Source organism: Pan paniscus, chromosome 2 (genome assembly GCF_029289425.2).
Source record: "Pan paniscus chromosome 2, NHGRI_mPanPan1-v2.0_pri, whole genome shotgun sequence".
NCBI classification, from domain to species: domain Eukaryota; kingdom Metazoa; phylum Chordata; class Mammalia; order Primates; family Hominidae; genus Pan; species Pan paniscus.
This window is the reverse complement of record NC_085926.1, coordinates 122,230,681-122,246,457: the sequence shown is the minus strand read 5'-3', so window position 1 is coordinate 122,246,457 and position 15,777 is coordinate 122,230,681. Positions and strand designations below refer to the sequence as shown.

Genomic DNA, 15,777 nt, shown 5'->3' with positions numbered 1-15,777 from the left:
TTTCAGTGTATCTATCACACCATAATAGTGTATACTATACCCACTAAGTTTAATTAGCCAGATGTGGCTACTGACTGTCCTGTTGGGTAGTGTAGTTTTAACACAGGCATACTTAGAGTTCCAGAGGAAAGGAGAGAGAAAATGGGACATGATAGACTCTAAGGATAAGAAGGATATACTACTCCTTCTAGAGTAGTATATTGAACATTGATTCCCTAACATCCAGTTCACCCCAGATCATTTGTTCAAACCAGTCATACTAATTTCACTCCCCTTTTTATTTACATGTTCAGGATTGGGCAAGTCTTAGTGAGTATGAACCAACGAAATTGAGGAGAGATTTACTTAGAGCTTCTGGGAAACAGAAGTCAATGTCTGTGTTTCTCCCTCCTTCTCCTGCTACCCCTATCACTTGGGGAAGAGTGAAGCATGTTGCTCTGTTACAATGGGCAGCTGTCTTAGAACCATGAAGGGAAATAGCCTTGCAATGAAGTTCTCGGCCAAACAGTGAGATCTCAGCAGAGGAGTGAGATAGAAAGAATCCTGAATGCCTGAAGATGGGCTCACACCGATTCATCAATCTTGAAGCTCAACATCATTGTCTCTGAATGACTACTTAAAATGTGAAATAATACATTTCCTTGATATTTAAGCAAATTTTACTGTCTTCTGTTTCTTGAAGCCCAAAGCATCCTGACACCAAGAGTCACACCCTCATGATGTTTAGTGTGATTGTTCATTCACTTATTGAGCACTCGTATTCCAGACATTGGGTTAGACACGGGTGATAAAAGATCAAGGCCACGATCTACTGAGGGGGACAAACACATTCCATATTCTGTTAATGTTAATAAAATGTGAAAAATACTATAAGAGACGTATACAGTGGGCTGACAGTAGAGGAGCACTTGGTCCAACTTGGCAGAGATAGGGTTAGGGAAAAGCATGGATGGCTTCTGGGTGGCAACACTTGGACAGCACTTGAAAGACAACAGGATTTCGTCAGGCAAAGAAGGTGTAGTTTGCAAGGGCATTTTAATCAGAGGAAATAGCTTGAGCAAAGGCCTGGAGGTTTAAAGCAGCAGCATAAAATGAGGGTTTGTAAGAAGCGATAGTAGGAGATAGGGAGATACCAGATCACAAAGGGCAAAAGATGCATTGGGGAACCACTGGAGGGGAGTGATAGCTCAGATTTGCTTTTAACTACGAAGTGAGTGTCTAGACTGAGACCCTCCCAGATATACAGGCATTTATCTCATTGCAAAGGGGAGACCAAGCCAGCCTTGATCTCATAGAACAAAAACCAACTAGCACATTGCAGACTTCTCACCAACTGATGGTCTCTGCCTCCGCTTTCTCCTCCATTTTGTTCCCTCTCCCATCTTTTTCACACAAACTCTTCAAATGTCTGGGTCAAAGAAGATAAAGATCATAATATGATAATATATGAAAAGTGCTGAGTATAGCATATGATACATAGCAGATCCAGATTGTATGCTAGTCTCTTTCCACTTCCTCTGGGTTCAGACAAGATAAACTGGCAGTCACAACAAGTAGTTGCTGTCTGATTAGAGAAACTAAGACTGCAAAACTTCATGCTAAAATCACACACTGTTCTTGACAGATGAGCTGCAGTTCAGCAGCTGTCTGGAGAAGCACACACTCAATGCTAAGCCTTAAAAGGCCACTCTCCTCGCACTTGCCCTCCTCAAGTTAAGTGATGTAATAAAAAATCTCACCAAGTCATTAATATAAATATTTTCAGACTTTAAATAAGGTGTTTTTGCATTTTATTTCCAGCCTATGAGCCTGGATGCACTTTATTCCCTGCAGCACTGGCAACACACTCATTACCCTCCTGTGGGGAAGGAATGGTCATCCAGGAGCCAGCAAGTCAAGCAGATGAGAAACAGAACTAACCAAGCCAGGAGTCAGCCCAGACAGCCCCGGGATATTGACTCTGAGTGGCCAAATTCCTTCCATTTGAACCACAAATGCTGATAAAATATTTTCAGGAACACAGTGAGGGAATGTACTTCACTCACTTCCCAAAATGTAGACTTGAAGAGGTCAAATCCTATTTAATCCAGGCTGAGAAAATAATGCCCAACTTTATCCCAGAGCTAAATTTAGACATAAACTGAGATCTGGCCCTTGGCAAGTTAATTTAGATGAGCTAATGGTTGTTCCTGGCATAAGGGATACACTCAATAAATGGTAACTATTATTGTTACTGCAAAAATGGAGTGTCTGTTGGATGTTCTCATCTAGTCCTCCCACACATCCTAAAATCGGCTGTGCCAATCACTTGCACATCTGGGAACAAAGCTCCACATGAGGCTAAGGAGGAGGCAGCTCTTTCTTTGGGAGCCCCTCTCTGGGAGGAGGCAGGCCTCCCTGTGGGAGCCCTTCTCTTGGGGAGAAGACCACCACCTAGCTATGCTGGTATGTGCTAGGTGGGCCTGACCTTGAGCTTAGGAGGAGGACTAGGCACCCCATTTTGCCCCTTCTCCCCTCTTCCAGCAGCAGCCTCTGCAATGGGGCTCAGACAGGTAAGGGGCCATGCAGGGAGCCAGGCTGGGCACATCCACAAGGAGAAGCTTGGCAGTGTTTCCAGCTTCCAGACCCTACAGGATATACTCTGCAGGGCTTAGGAAGAACTTACTGAATGAAGAGCCCCATCACTCCTCAAGGCTGCCAGAGGACCAAGGTAAATGCCTGTGTTTAGATAGCATCCATTGTCCCTAAAAGTAGGTTAGAGGCCAGGTGTGGTGGCTCATGCCTGTAATCCCAGCACTTTGGGAGGCCAAGGTGGGTGGATCACCTGAGGTTGGTAGTTCAAGACCAGCCTGACCAACATGGAGAAACCCCATCTCTACTAAAAATACAAAATTAGCCAGGTGTGGTGGCACATGCCTGTAATCACAGTTACTCAGGAGGCTGAGGCAGGAGAATCGCTTGAACCCGGGAGGCAGAGGTTGTGGTGAGCCAAGATTGTGCCATTGCACTCAGCCTGGATAACAAGAGCGAAACTCCATCTCAAAAAAAAAAAAAAGAAAGAAAAAAGTAGGGCAGAAATGCAATAACCAGCTAACACATGATAATGTTTTTAGTAACCTTCATAATCACTTCTTTCACTTTTCTGTGCCTTAAAAGAAATTAAAATTTAAATTTCATTTAATTATCCATCCTTCTTCCAAAATGTCTTCGGGAATTGTTCCCACTCGTGTCCCACTGCCAATTCTCCTAACACAAAGGCCTTGGTGCTGCCTTTGCCCCCTGACATCCAGCCAGTCACTGGTCTCATTTTCTTCCCTTGAGTGTCTCGAGGGTTTGTCCCTTCCCTTTCTACTTTCACTACCACCTCATCTGTTCCCACTTGGATTAGTATAAAAGGACCAGAACCAGTTTCTTGCCTCCAAATCACTCTTTCCATTGCAAGGTGAAACTTGCTAACACCCCAGTTTTCAACAGTGAGTGCATTAAGGTAGCGTTCCTAGAAACCATTCAGCAGTAGGTGGTGCTCTTGTGTCAGCTCAGTGTTCACAGGTTTTGTTCTATTCTCAAGCAGCCCAGTGAGTACAGACTGTGTCACGGTCAACTATTTATTTATTTGGCACTAAGTATCTCTGGTCAACACAGAGTAATTGAAGACACTGGTCCTGACCTCCAGAAATTTTCAATATAATTGGGGGAATGAGATCTTTGAGCACCTAGCTATAATGCTAGATGGCATGGAACAGGGACAATTTGAGGGGGATGGATAAGGGCTGCAGGAAATGCTCAGAGGGAGAAAGAGCACCTCCAACAGGGGAGAACAGAGAGAGCAGCATCTGAGCTGGACCTTCAGCTGAGGGAGGGTTTTAATAGGCACATATAGTGGAGCAGGCATTCCAAATGGGAGGAGTGTTGGCATGAACAAAGGCATGAAAAGGTGGGAATGTGCAAAGCACAGAAGAGAATGCCCTGAGGGATGGGAGCTGAATGCCCAAGTCCAGTCTCACTCTCCATTCTAGGGCCCTCGTGTTTGTACCCCCTCTTGCCACCTCATGACAAGGTCACCTCCCCAGGGAAATCTGGGACAAGCTGGTCAACCCAATCTCTAAAGAGGATGGAGGAAACCAAACCCTCTTTTATCTCTCCACCAGAACGCATATGTTACAGAGTATATCTTCTCACCACATCAGCAGTTGTTCCTATAGCAGGACATTCTTATGCTAGAGAAAGCTTACTAAGGAGCGGCTAGAGGTGAACAAACCAAGAGTGGGATTTCAAAGGGGCCATGGGATGGGGGACTGGGGGAAGAACCCTTCTGGGATTCCAGCTAGAGGCAGATTTCCTCCAACAGATTAATATTCCTTTGCATGTTTTTTTTCTTTTTTTTATTATACTTTAAGTTCTAGGGTACATGTGCACAATGTGCAGGTTTGATACATAGGTATACATGTGCCATGTTGTTTTACCACAGGTTTCCGACTCTTTACAAGATAAGAGTATGAGGCTTTTGCTCTCCTTGGGAATGACCTCAGGAAGAGCCATGGGATACAGGAATGGGGTTGAACAGTAGATACCCTTGAGTTGGGCTTTTCCCTGAGAAACAGTAACTACTACTGACCTTGGCACCAGAACACTTTAACTCAACATTTTCATACTGGAAAAATCTCTCTGTGCTCACATGTGAGAAGACATCCTCCTGTATTTATATATGAGATGGTGTCTCTCTCTATTCAAGTGAGAGAACATCATTCTCTGGGTGGGCAAACTCTTGGGGTTTCAGATCAACTAACTTGGGCTACAAAACCTAGTGCACCTACACATACAAAATCTCATTCTCACCTGTGCAAGTGGGACCAAAAGCTGCAGACTCCTCCCATTACCCCTCATCCACTTGAAAAACTGGTCCCAGGAAAGCTGCATTAAAGAGTTTAGAGCCCATGTCAAACGAAAATAGGCTGAAAGAATTCACAGAACTTTATCTGGTGAAGAAAACATGAGGAAGGTCCCCAAGCACTGTCCCCAAGTTATGGGAGAGCTGCCCTGCAGGGGAAGGAAGAGAGTAGTTCCCCAATGACCCTGAGAGACAGAGATGGGACTGCAGGGTGTAACTACAGGAGGGTAGATTCTGGCCTGCTGGAAGGAGGACTTTCTAACAACTGGGGCTACAGAACAGTGGAACAGGCTGCCTCACAAAGCTGTGGCTTCCTCAGCCCTGGAAATGCTCAGAAGAATCTGGAAAAATGCACATCTGGAAGGGAGTTCTGCCACGGGTAAGGGATTGGACCTGAATCAAAGACTTTAGGATTCTCAGATGCTCCTGGCAAGACCTGAACCATTTGCCAGAATCCAGTTTTCCTCATGGTCCACTGGTTATTCCATGGACTTCTGACTCTCTGTTGTGCTCTGACTCCTGGTAACCCACATGGCATGAACACAGACCTCCTGCACTCCTCTCTGTAGAGCCTGTGCTCCAGCCACACCCAACTGCAGACATTCCCAGGATCCAGCCTGCATTTTGAGGCTGCTGTGCCTTTGCTCACACTCTTCCATCTCCCTGCATCCCAAACCCTGGCTAAACATTTCTCCATCTATGCTCCCATAGCACTAATAGACACCGTTGTGAACTTACCTGTGCAATGGCTATTTGTTTGCCGGTGCCCTCTGTTCCAACATGGCCAGGCCTGAATGCAGCTCATCTTCCAATTGCCCATCCCTAGCACAGTACTCGGCACAGTGATTGGCTTATCTTCAGCAAGTGTTCTCTAAGATCCTGCCAGACTGGTTACAGCTTCCATTTCCTTTTCTCCCTGCTAGCAGCTGACCTTGTGTCTAATACCCACTGATGAGGTCCTCCTCAAGATCCCTTCTTGGTTTCTCCAGCCACCAGGTTCCTCACCTCCATGCTCTGCTGCCACAGGCTGCCTACTTTCCACTCTGGCATCTTTGTTGTGGATGGGGCTGTATTCCCCATGCATGCCCCTCAAGAGAGCCTCCCCAGGCATCTATCCACTGCTGATTCCACTCATTTACATGGGCCAGCACAAGTCTATCTCTACAAATCTACCATTTGTTCCATGTGCTGAATGTCTTCAAGGCTCCAGCCATACTGGTAGATTTATGTACATTTTCTTTAACTCATACAATAATCCTAAGGCAGGTATTAAAATCTATATTTTACAGATAAAGAAATCAGTGTTCAGAAGGGGTGAACTGAACACAGTCACTCAGCTACAAGTGGCCCAGCAGGGATTCAAACCCAGGTTTCTCCAGTTTCAAAGCCAGTGCTCTCTCTGTCCCCCACAGGAGGCCTGAACTGTGCATGGGGCTCTTCCTTAACTCTGACCAAGGAAGGAAGCAGGAATGGAAAAGGAAGGCCATGCAACAAGTTCAGAGAGAACAGGTGCACAAAAGGTAAGGACAGGCCTGAGGAGATGCCAGGACAGGGACCAAGAAGGTCACAAGTGGGAAAGGGAGTAGAAGAGGAACAGGGAAAATGGTAGAAGGTAGAAAAAAGGAAGGAAAGCAGGTTCCTCAAAGCAAAATGCCTAGAAAGAAACCTTGGGAAAGCTTCCTACCCCAAACAGAGACTTTGTTTTATAAAGTCTGACAAATTCATCACCCCAGGCAGGATAAGACTTTGGGTCCTGTTTTGGGCTCTAGGGAGTGACCAGAACTGTTTATACCTTGGAAGGAGAGGACAGGAAATAGAAGTGGATACTTTGCCCAGTGATGGGGCATTCCCAAATTACTTTATAATTTATAAAACAAATTATAAAGTAAAATTTGTTTTACTTTATAAACTCTGATTTTCCCTGCACTGCCCTACACTATCCTCCATCCAAGGCCTAGGGTAAGAGTAGAGACACATAGTCCCAGCAGAAGGCCTGTCACACAGTAGACACTCAATGTCTGTTGATGAATGAGTCAATGAACTTTTCTCAGTTACTGCCCTGCACCACACACACACACACACACCTGAAGTGTCCTTCATTCTTCAAACAGGGTACCAAAACCTTTCCCCTGTTTCCCCTACTGGGGCAGAGCTGACATGTCTCCTTTTTGCTTGGACCACCTCCATGCTTTTTCTCCCATACATACTAAGACACTCACCCCACCTCCACCAGCCCTACCCCCACCCAGAAAGCAACAGAGACCTTGATATCTTAACTCACCTGGGTTCTAGCCACTGGAGTGGTGACTCTCTAAACCATCTTTTCCTTACGATGTATCAAGAATTACATTAGTGCTAACTCTGATTTTCCCTGCACTGCCCTACACTATCCTCCATCCAAGGCCTAGGGTAAGAGTAGAGACACATAGCCCCAACAGAAGGCCTGTCACACAGTAGACACTCAATGTCTGTTGACGAATGAGTCAATGAACTTTTCTCAGTTACTGCCCTGCACCACACACACACACACACACACACACACACACACACACACACAGTTCATCTCTGATCAGACCTTCTTTTCACAGCTCACCTCAACTGCTGCAGACAGAGTCAGTGTGACAGCCCAGATTCTGGAAAGTACTGTTAACACAGTGTCTTAGTTCTCAGTTCCAAAGAGTCACTAAGGGGTCCACAGTTCTATGGGGTCCATTCATAAGCAGGGGCTGCATAGGCAGACTCTTTACACACAGCAGTTCAGGTCTTGGCACCTTCCACTCTCTTGAGAGAACCGTGGAAGGGAGCCAAGCCTCATGCCTGAGCATTCTTCCCCATCCTTCCTCCATTCTGTTCTCCACACCCACACTCCTCCTGCAGGCGTGCTAATCTCAGGATACAAATGGGGCTGAAAATGCAGGAGAGGGAAGAAAGGAGAGGGAGAAAGGATTTAAGAGGGAGAAAAACAGCTTTGGGAGAAAACACACACATGCAGCCTGTAGAACACGGTGACTTAGATTATTTTTGGAATCTAATGTTTCTAATGTTCAAGGGGAGGAAATGAGAAAAAGTAAGTTGAAATTCCCAGGACCAGCAGGCTGGAAATAATACAGGACACTGTGTTCTGTGTCAGGGGGCGGGATACAGACACACTTCCTTGCCCTGAGCCCCGTCAACAGGAGGTGGAGGGGTTTGGTGGTTAAGGTCTCAGTAGGAGGGGGGAGAGCAGGAACAAGAGGGCACCGGAGCCTTTCTCCAAAAAAAGCAGGAAATTACAACCACCCAGTAAAGGCCTTGCCCTTCTGGCCACCCCGAAGGTCACAGCTCTTTGAAGCCTCCCTCCCAACATGAAGGGCTCAGGCAATTGAACCACACAGAGACATGACACGCCCCTCTGGAGGCCTGTCCAGTGCTTGTCCCTTCACCACAGCACTGGTGAGGACACATGTCAAGTGACCCTTATCCTCCTAGCCCCCAGCCCCTTTAGCCACCGCCTAGGTTCCTGGCACATGCCACCATCTGTCCTGCACGGCAAGGAGCCTCCAAAGAGAGGGCGTAGAGAGTGTGTGTGTGTGCACGTGTGCGTGCATGTGCACGTGTGTGCGTGCGTGTGTTGGGAGAAGAGGGAGGAGCACCAGCTTCAAAGCAGAGGATTCTATCCCAAGCAAACCACTCAAGCACACCAAGTCTCAGCTTTCCCATCTGTGAAATGATGCCCCTATACGTGCCCACCTGGCCTACCACATACAGTACATGGGAGACTTGGATGATGAACCACGGACTGGATGATTTTGGGTGGGTCCCTGCTCTGGGTCAAAGATTATTATGTAAAAGGAAGGGCTGGGCCAGAAAATCTCTAAGGTCATGGGTGTGAAAATACTTTGAACATTCCGAAAAGAATTACATATTGTAATTACTGCAAAGGCACTTCACTTTGACAAATGACAGTGGAATCATGTTACTGCTGCCTCATGGGGAATGGGGGTGTTGGAGGTGTGGGGAAGAGAAGAGACAGTGGGCCAGGGTCCACCAGGGAAGTAGAAGCAGCAGGATTTCTCTACAACAGCCCCACTGGTTCTGGTCACCCCAGGCAGGATAAGACTTTGGGTCCTGTTTTGGGCTCTAGGGAGTGACCAGAACTGTTTATACCTTGGAGGGAGAGGACAGGAAATAGCAGTGGATACTTTGCCCAGTGACGGGGCATCCTGGGGATGTCCTGCAATGCTAATGTGGCCAACAGGACATACCAACCTCAAAAAGCAATAAGCACATCACCCTTAGCACAGTGGTCTGCTGCCTACCACGACGCCCAGTGGTGCCCAGTGTAGATTTTCTCATTGTGATTAACATAAAAGCAGCATTATTTTGTTTGCACAGACTTCCAAGAATATTAAAATGCATAAACATTGCCATAGGAAGTATTTCTGGCCCCAAGTTTGCAAGGGAATAAGACAAGTATGCTCTCAGCTATACTGCAAAGCAGAAGGTGACAAGTGTCTCAGATGTAGAGGGTGCATGGGGACAGGTGCTCACCTCTCATGGGACACCAGGAAGAATCACTTTCCTCTGGGGCTGCTTCAAGGACAGACCTTGTTTTTCCAGAGAACTTTCCCTGTGGAGGATGTCCCCACCCTGACTCCTCAGGTGTGACCCCAATGTGACCTATGTGCTCCTCTTTTGTGCCCTGCCCAGGGGCACTGCATAGCCTGGTGACCTGCAGGACCCCCAAGAATCTACACCATAATTTCCAACTTCTCTCAAAAATCAATTCTGAATTTTGTTCCATTAAGGATAATTGAAAATGATTTAGAGCAAGTTCATTTGGAAGAGAGCATCAGTGACACTCTTCATGGTCTCAGCAGGCACCCATGACTGAAGAGTAAATCATAACTGAAATAGTGCAGGGAGAAGGAAGGGAAGCCAATGTTCCTGGAATAGCTATGCTGGGCCAGGCACCATGCCAGGCACTGCTACATACATAACCCCACTCAATTCTCATAACAACCCTGCGGAGAAGTTTGTCTTTTTTTTAAGCAAACAAACAAACAAAACCTCAAGGGAGTAGGGTTTTATTTGCTAAGAGGTTTCTTATTTTTCATAATTACCCAAGGCAACAATCCTGAAAAGAGAAGAACCCACTATAAATATGTAGGGGAGAATGAAAAAGCAAAAAAGCAAAAAGTATTATACAATTGTTAAGTTGTAAAGGGGCTTAGATATTTATTTAGTGGAGCAAGTCTCAAAGGAAGAGGAAGGAAGAGGAATGGATTGGGGTGGGGGTGGGGCTTTATGAAACCACTCTGCAGATTCTGGTACATCTCCTCAGAAGTTTATTCTCTGTCATCACCACCTCCAAAGCTACCACCACCATGACTGTGGCCACCCTACTTCTCCTGTTGAAAGATGTTTTCATGAAGAGAGAGTATTGTGCATGAGAACAGTGCAGTGTGGAAGCAGAAGAAAAGTCAAAAGATGCTGAAGTAGAAGTAATATAAATTCTTTATCTTCGTTTTGTCGGTAACACAATTGGGGGTGAGAAGTTAAAGATGTGTCTAATGTCTCACAATTGATACGTGTCACCCCAGGACAAATCCTAACCCCACCCACCACAGCTCCATTTCAGCATGGCACCCATGGATGTGAATAGAATTTCACCATGCAAAAATGAATATGCAGGAAGGCATTTAAAAATTAGGTTTTCCAAGGTGAGCTTTCCTGTAGTGGTAAAAACAGAGCTAGGCAGCCACGGAGGCCACAGTCTCCGCTGAACACCTAAAAAAAAATGAGAGATTCTCATTTGGGCTAGATGTCTTGGTCATGGGGGAGGTAGGCACCAAAATATCCTCTCAAGCAGGGTGATAAGGATATTGTCTTGGGTGTTTCCCAACCATGCATTTACACATTAAACAAATACAATGTGCTGCATAAACCAATAATAGGCATGATTTCAATACTGGAAGCCCCATTAGCCAGCTTTGTTCACTCTTTTGGGGATTCTCCCAAAGTGCGAATATCTTCTCCTTTCCAGAATAGCTTTGGGCAAGGCTAAAAAATGGGCCTCCTGGGTAGACATCAGTAGAGCTTCCTTTATTCAGAAATGAAGTAGATAAAGATTTCTCAATCAGTTAAGTCTAGTTATGCACCGGAACTCTTCGAAGCTCTGCTCCTTCCCTGAAAAGACTGGAAGACTGAGGGCCTTCCCCAGATCAGAAGGCAGATGGGAGTTTCGGTATTTTCTGATACTTATCATTGGCATCAGCACATTGACATCATGAGGTCATAATGACTGTCATCAGATGGCAAGGCTGGGATTTCTACGGTGTGTGGGAGGTAGACATGTGGACTTCACGGCTGCTTCTAGTTCTAGCATTAGAAGATGTGCCCTAGGCACCCAGGAAGGGGTGTGTCAGGGGAGGATCTTCCACTGAGTAGCACTCACCCTTCCATTTTCCAAAGGCACATCTATAATGAGTCTACTTAATGACCTTTAAGACCACATATGGCCCCCAGCGGGGAAGAGGCCCATCCCTTCTCTTCAGTAATAGGTTGTGTTTGCAGGGCAGACACCTTCATCACACAGGGTCTACCACAACTGGAGGGGTGGCCGGATGTGAAACATGGCTGCACAGAGAGCCTTAATCTGCACCAGGCCAATGAGTGGTGACCTGGCTTGTGTTCTGCGAATACAGTGGAGGACAGGCCCATTAGTTATAGACCAGAGGGCGCCCGGCTGAGACTGCAGTGGTTCATCTAACATCATGCATTGTTTGAATCATCTCTGAATTACTGTGTTTCCACAGATTGCTCATTAAGACTTTCCTGTCATTCCTGAGCAGCAGTGGTCCCTCTTCTCTGAAAATTCTCCAAGCAGAGAGGCTGTGCCTAGGACAGTACAGCGTGCACAGAAAGCATTTAATAAGTAAGAGTTTATGCGAAGGGAAACAAAAAAACTTTTGGAGGTATGGCTATGTCTATTACCTTGATGGTTTTATAGGTGTATACACATGTCCAAACTTATCAGATCATATATGTTAAATATGTGTCACTTATTGTTTATCAATTATACCTCAATAAACCTGCTTTTAAAAATAAAAAAAAGTGAATACACAGGAGCTTATGTGCTCACTTGCTTAATTAGATGGTGAGCTGCTCCAGACAGAACTTCTGGCCTACCCACCCTTTTGGTGGCTCACGACAGCTGTTCAACATTGATTATTAAATGAATGAGTGACTTGCTTTATGAATTATCTGTGGAACAGAGGCCCTACTCCCTAGATACTTAATTGGGAGAGAGCACGGCCCACTCCCCAGCACCTCCAAGATGGGGAATGTGGGGGCTCACCACAGGTGTCAGGGGAAGAAGTGAGAGGCAGCTTCACTCCCCAAGGCCAGCTGGTAAATGGGGAACACCAACCCATTTTCAAGCCCTTGGGAACAAGCTGTCACCCTGCAAGGCCAGGGGCGAGACTGCGCCCACCTCTTTTACAAAAATAGAGGCTGAACTATCACCAGACTCCTCTGATTGCCAAGAGCTTCCCAGATCTGGAATTAGAGGCCTCCGCCAACCAGCCTCCCACCAGAAGGGACACTAAGACTTGGCTCAGGCAGTAACTACTTCCTCAAGCCCTTGTTTAGATGTGGATCCACACTCACAGCCCTTATTCCAAACCATCACCCTCTTCACCCCCTTCCAAAGCCACCAAATAAGTCAAAGGCTGAGGCACTTAGCTCCGCGCAGATATTTTAAATTAATCTTAAAGCAACTTAAAAGGACTGTTTTTCTACCCTGTCCAGCACTCAGCACATTTTCAGTGGCAGCTGGGTCAAGCTTGAGTGGCATTTTCACCACTGACTCAACCTCAAAATATTCCTGGGCTGCCCTCGTCCCACCCTTCTTTTTGCTCCCTTGTTTTGAATATTCTCTGCCTGTCTCCCCACCCCTCTACTCACATGCACATGCATGAACATACACACGTGCACATTCGCCCACTCCCCCACACTCCTTTTTAAGGTATGAGCACATCACACAACAGACATTCTAAACCTTGGGTTCATGGATAGAATTCAGGTATCATATATTTGGATAGGGAAAAAAATCACATCTTTATTTTCACTAACCTCTAACTGAAATATAGCATTCTCTTCCATTATGAACACAGTCAACAAACTGCATTAGTGTGTGTCTCTGACTCCAATAGAAACACACACATTTTCATATCACATCAGGGTTGTTGTCCTGAAACATCATTTATTTATATTCATCACTACTTCAGGATTATGGTAGTTATTAGACTTCGAGTAGATCTTATTAGTATGTTAATTAAAAATACATATAGTGCTGCTATTTTTAAAATGTAATAACTATTTCTTTATTTTATTTTTAACGTTTAATTTAGATTCAAGGGATACATATGCAGGTTTATTACCTGGGTATAATCCTATTACCCAGGTATGGGTATAGTACCCAATAGTTAGTTTTTCAACCCTTAGCCCCCTCTCTCTTTACTGCCTCCAGTAGTCCCCAGTTGCTATGTTGCCATCTTTAAGTCCATGAGTATCCAATGATTACCTCCCACTTACAAGTGGGAACCTGTGGTATTTGGTTTTCTGTTCCTGCAAATAACCGTGTTTAAGTAATTGCTTTCCAAGCCTATGTATATTTTTTGTACATTTACAAATGTTATTCTGAGAAGGGGTCCATATGCTTCACCAGACCAAAAGAGTCCATGGCACAGAAAGAGCCCCTGCTGTGGAATGAGCATTAAAATGTAGGATTTGGGATTTTTCTCTAGGGCCATCAAGGCATGCGCCAGGAGACCTAGGGGCTAACAGGTGGTGTTCAGTGGTAGCAGAAGGCAAGCTCTGGGAGCAGAGGGACAGCAGGGTTATTGGATAAGAGCTTGGATGGGCTTTGGAGACAGATTAAAACACTGGCCCTGGCTAACCAACAGTATGACCTTGGGCCAGCCACTTCACCTCTCTGAGTTTCCATTTCTTCAACTGTAAAGTAGTAATTATCAATGTACTATACAATTCTTATGAGCATGGATTGAGAGCATATAGGTGTAACAGCAATTACTGCCCTGTTGAATGGAACTTGGCAGGCCCTAGAAAGGCAGCCTCCTTGACCTGGGAACTTCTGGAGCTATGGTATGCTGTTTACTTGGTTTTTCAGACAGGCACTATCTGTGCCCTATGCAGGCTTCCCACGTCCTTGAGCCTCAGGGATACCATGAAGTGCCCCAAACTCTAAAACATACCTAGGCAGACCTAAGTCTCCCACCTCCCTTTCTGTCCCTTGCTCACTGAAACAGGCACCCAGGCCAGGCTGCAAAGCAGATTCCCTGCCCCAGAGCAAAACAGGCCTCAAGAAAAAAGAGATGTTCCAGATCTTTCCAAAACTGGCAACAGGGCCGGGCGCGGTGGCTCACGCCTGTAATCTCAGCACTTTGGGAGGCCAAGGTGAGTGGATCACGAGGTCAGGAGATCGAGACCATCCTGGCTAACACGGTGAAACCCCGTCTCTACTAAAAAAATACAAAAAATTAGCCGGGCGTGGTGGCAGGCACCTGTAATCCCAGCTACTCAGGAGGCTGAGGCAGGAGAATGGCATGAACCCGGGAGGTGGAGCTTGCAGTGAGCTGAGATGGTGCCACTGCACTTCAGCCTGGGTGACAGAGTGAGACTCCGTCTCAAAACAAAACAAAACAAAACAAAACAAAACTGGCAACAGAGCCAAAGTACCTGATTCTGGCTTCACAGAACAGCTGGCTCCTGCCTTGGCATCTAATCACTCGGTGAGCAATGCAGGAATTCTGAGGTCTAAGCTGCCCTTCTCAGGGCAGGTCAGGCCAGGGTCAGACCCAGGCTTCCAGGCCACTGGGCAAAGAGCCCCAAGAAAGGTCAGAAGTTCCCAAACCTTGCTTAAATCATATTCAAAAGGTATATAAAAAGTGATATGCTATAAAAAGTGATATGCATTTAAAAAACTGCATATACTAATTTTTTTACTATATGTTATAAAAAATTAGAAAACATTATAAAATTATACAGAGAAATTAAAATCAACCATAAGCCTGCCCCAAGGAAGCAAAACTATTAATATTCTGGTAAATTTTCTTGCAGTTATATTTAGTACATAAATTGGGATCACACTTATACAGAGAGTTGAAGATCTCGATTTCATCATTTAAAAATACCTAGAGACATTTTTCAATATGAGCTCTTAAAAGACAGAAAACCATGATATCAGACATTGTAAAATTCACAGGTTACCGAGATGTCATGGCATCCCTAAGAACAGTACTGTCCATTTAAATATAAGTTATATCCAGAAAACTCATAGGAAGAGAGCCTATTTTATTCCTCTTAAAGCACATATAATAGTAAATTCTTCTTTCTTCTCTTTAGCTTAAAGAGAATCTAGGAAAGATACTTTTGTATCCTCAGCAAAGAGGCACTATATGCAATTTTCCTTTTTTACATTCTCTTATCTTACTTTTCCCTGATAAGGGGAAAGCTTTGAAAATTCACTGCTGGAAAAAATGGTGTCTTACTCAAGAAAGTGCTTAGCAGCTGAAGAGAAACCTTTGGAAACAAGTGGGTATGGCAGGAAGAGCCCTGGACTTAGAAACAGAAAAATGCTGGATTCAGATGTCAGCTCTGTCACTGTAGACCCAAGATCAAAGAACATCCGTTTCCCTGCATGTCAAGAGAGATGCCACCACTCAACCCATAAGGATCAAAGGATTATGAAGATTAAATAAGACTGTGTGAAAGTGGTTTGTCAATTGTAAAATACATTGCAGGGCCATAATCACTAATTAATATTATAGTGGCTGTTAACAGTACTGTTTTTGTTCCTTAGCTGGCTTGAGCCACTCATTGCAGGC

General features: G+C 45.3%; 1 protein-coding gene across 25 annotated transcripts in view; it reads right to left on the bottom strand.

Moving 5' to 3' along the window:
- Positions 1-15,777, bottom strand: part of KALRN (kalirin RhoGEF kinase) — a 692,638-nt gene that overhangs the window by 440,912 nt on the left and 235,949 nt on the right. The window lies entirely within an intron of this gene.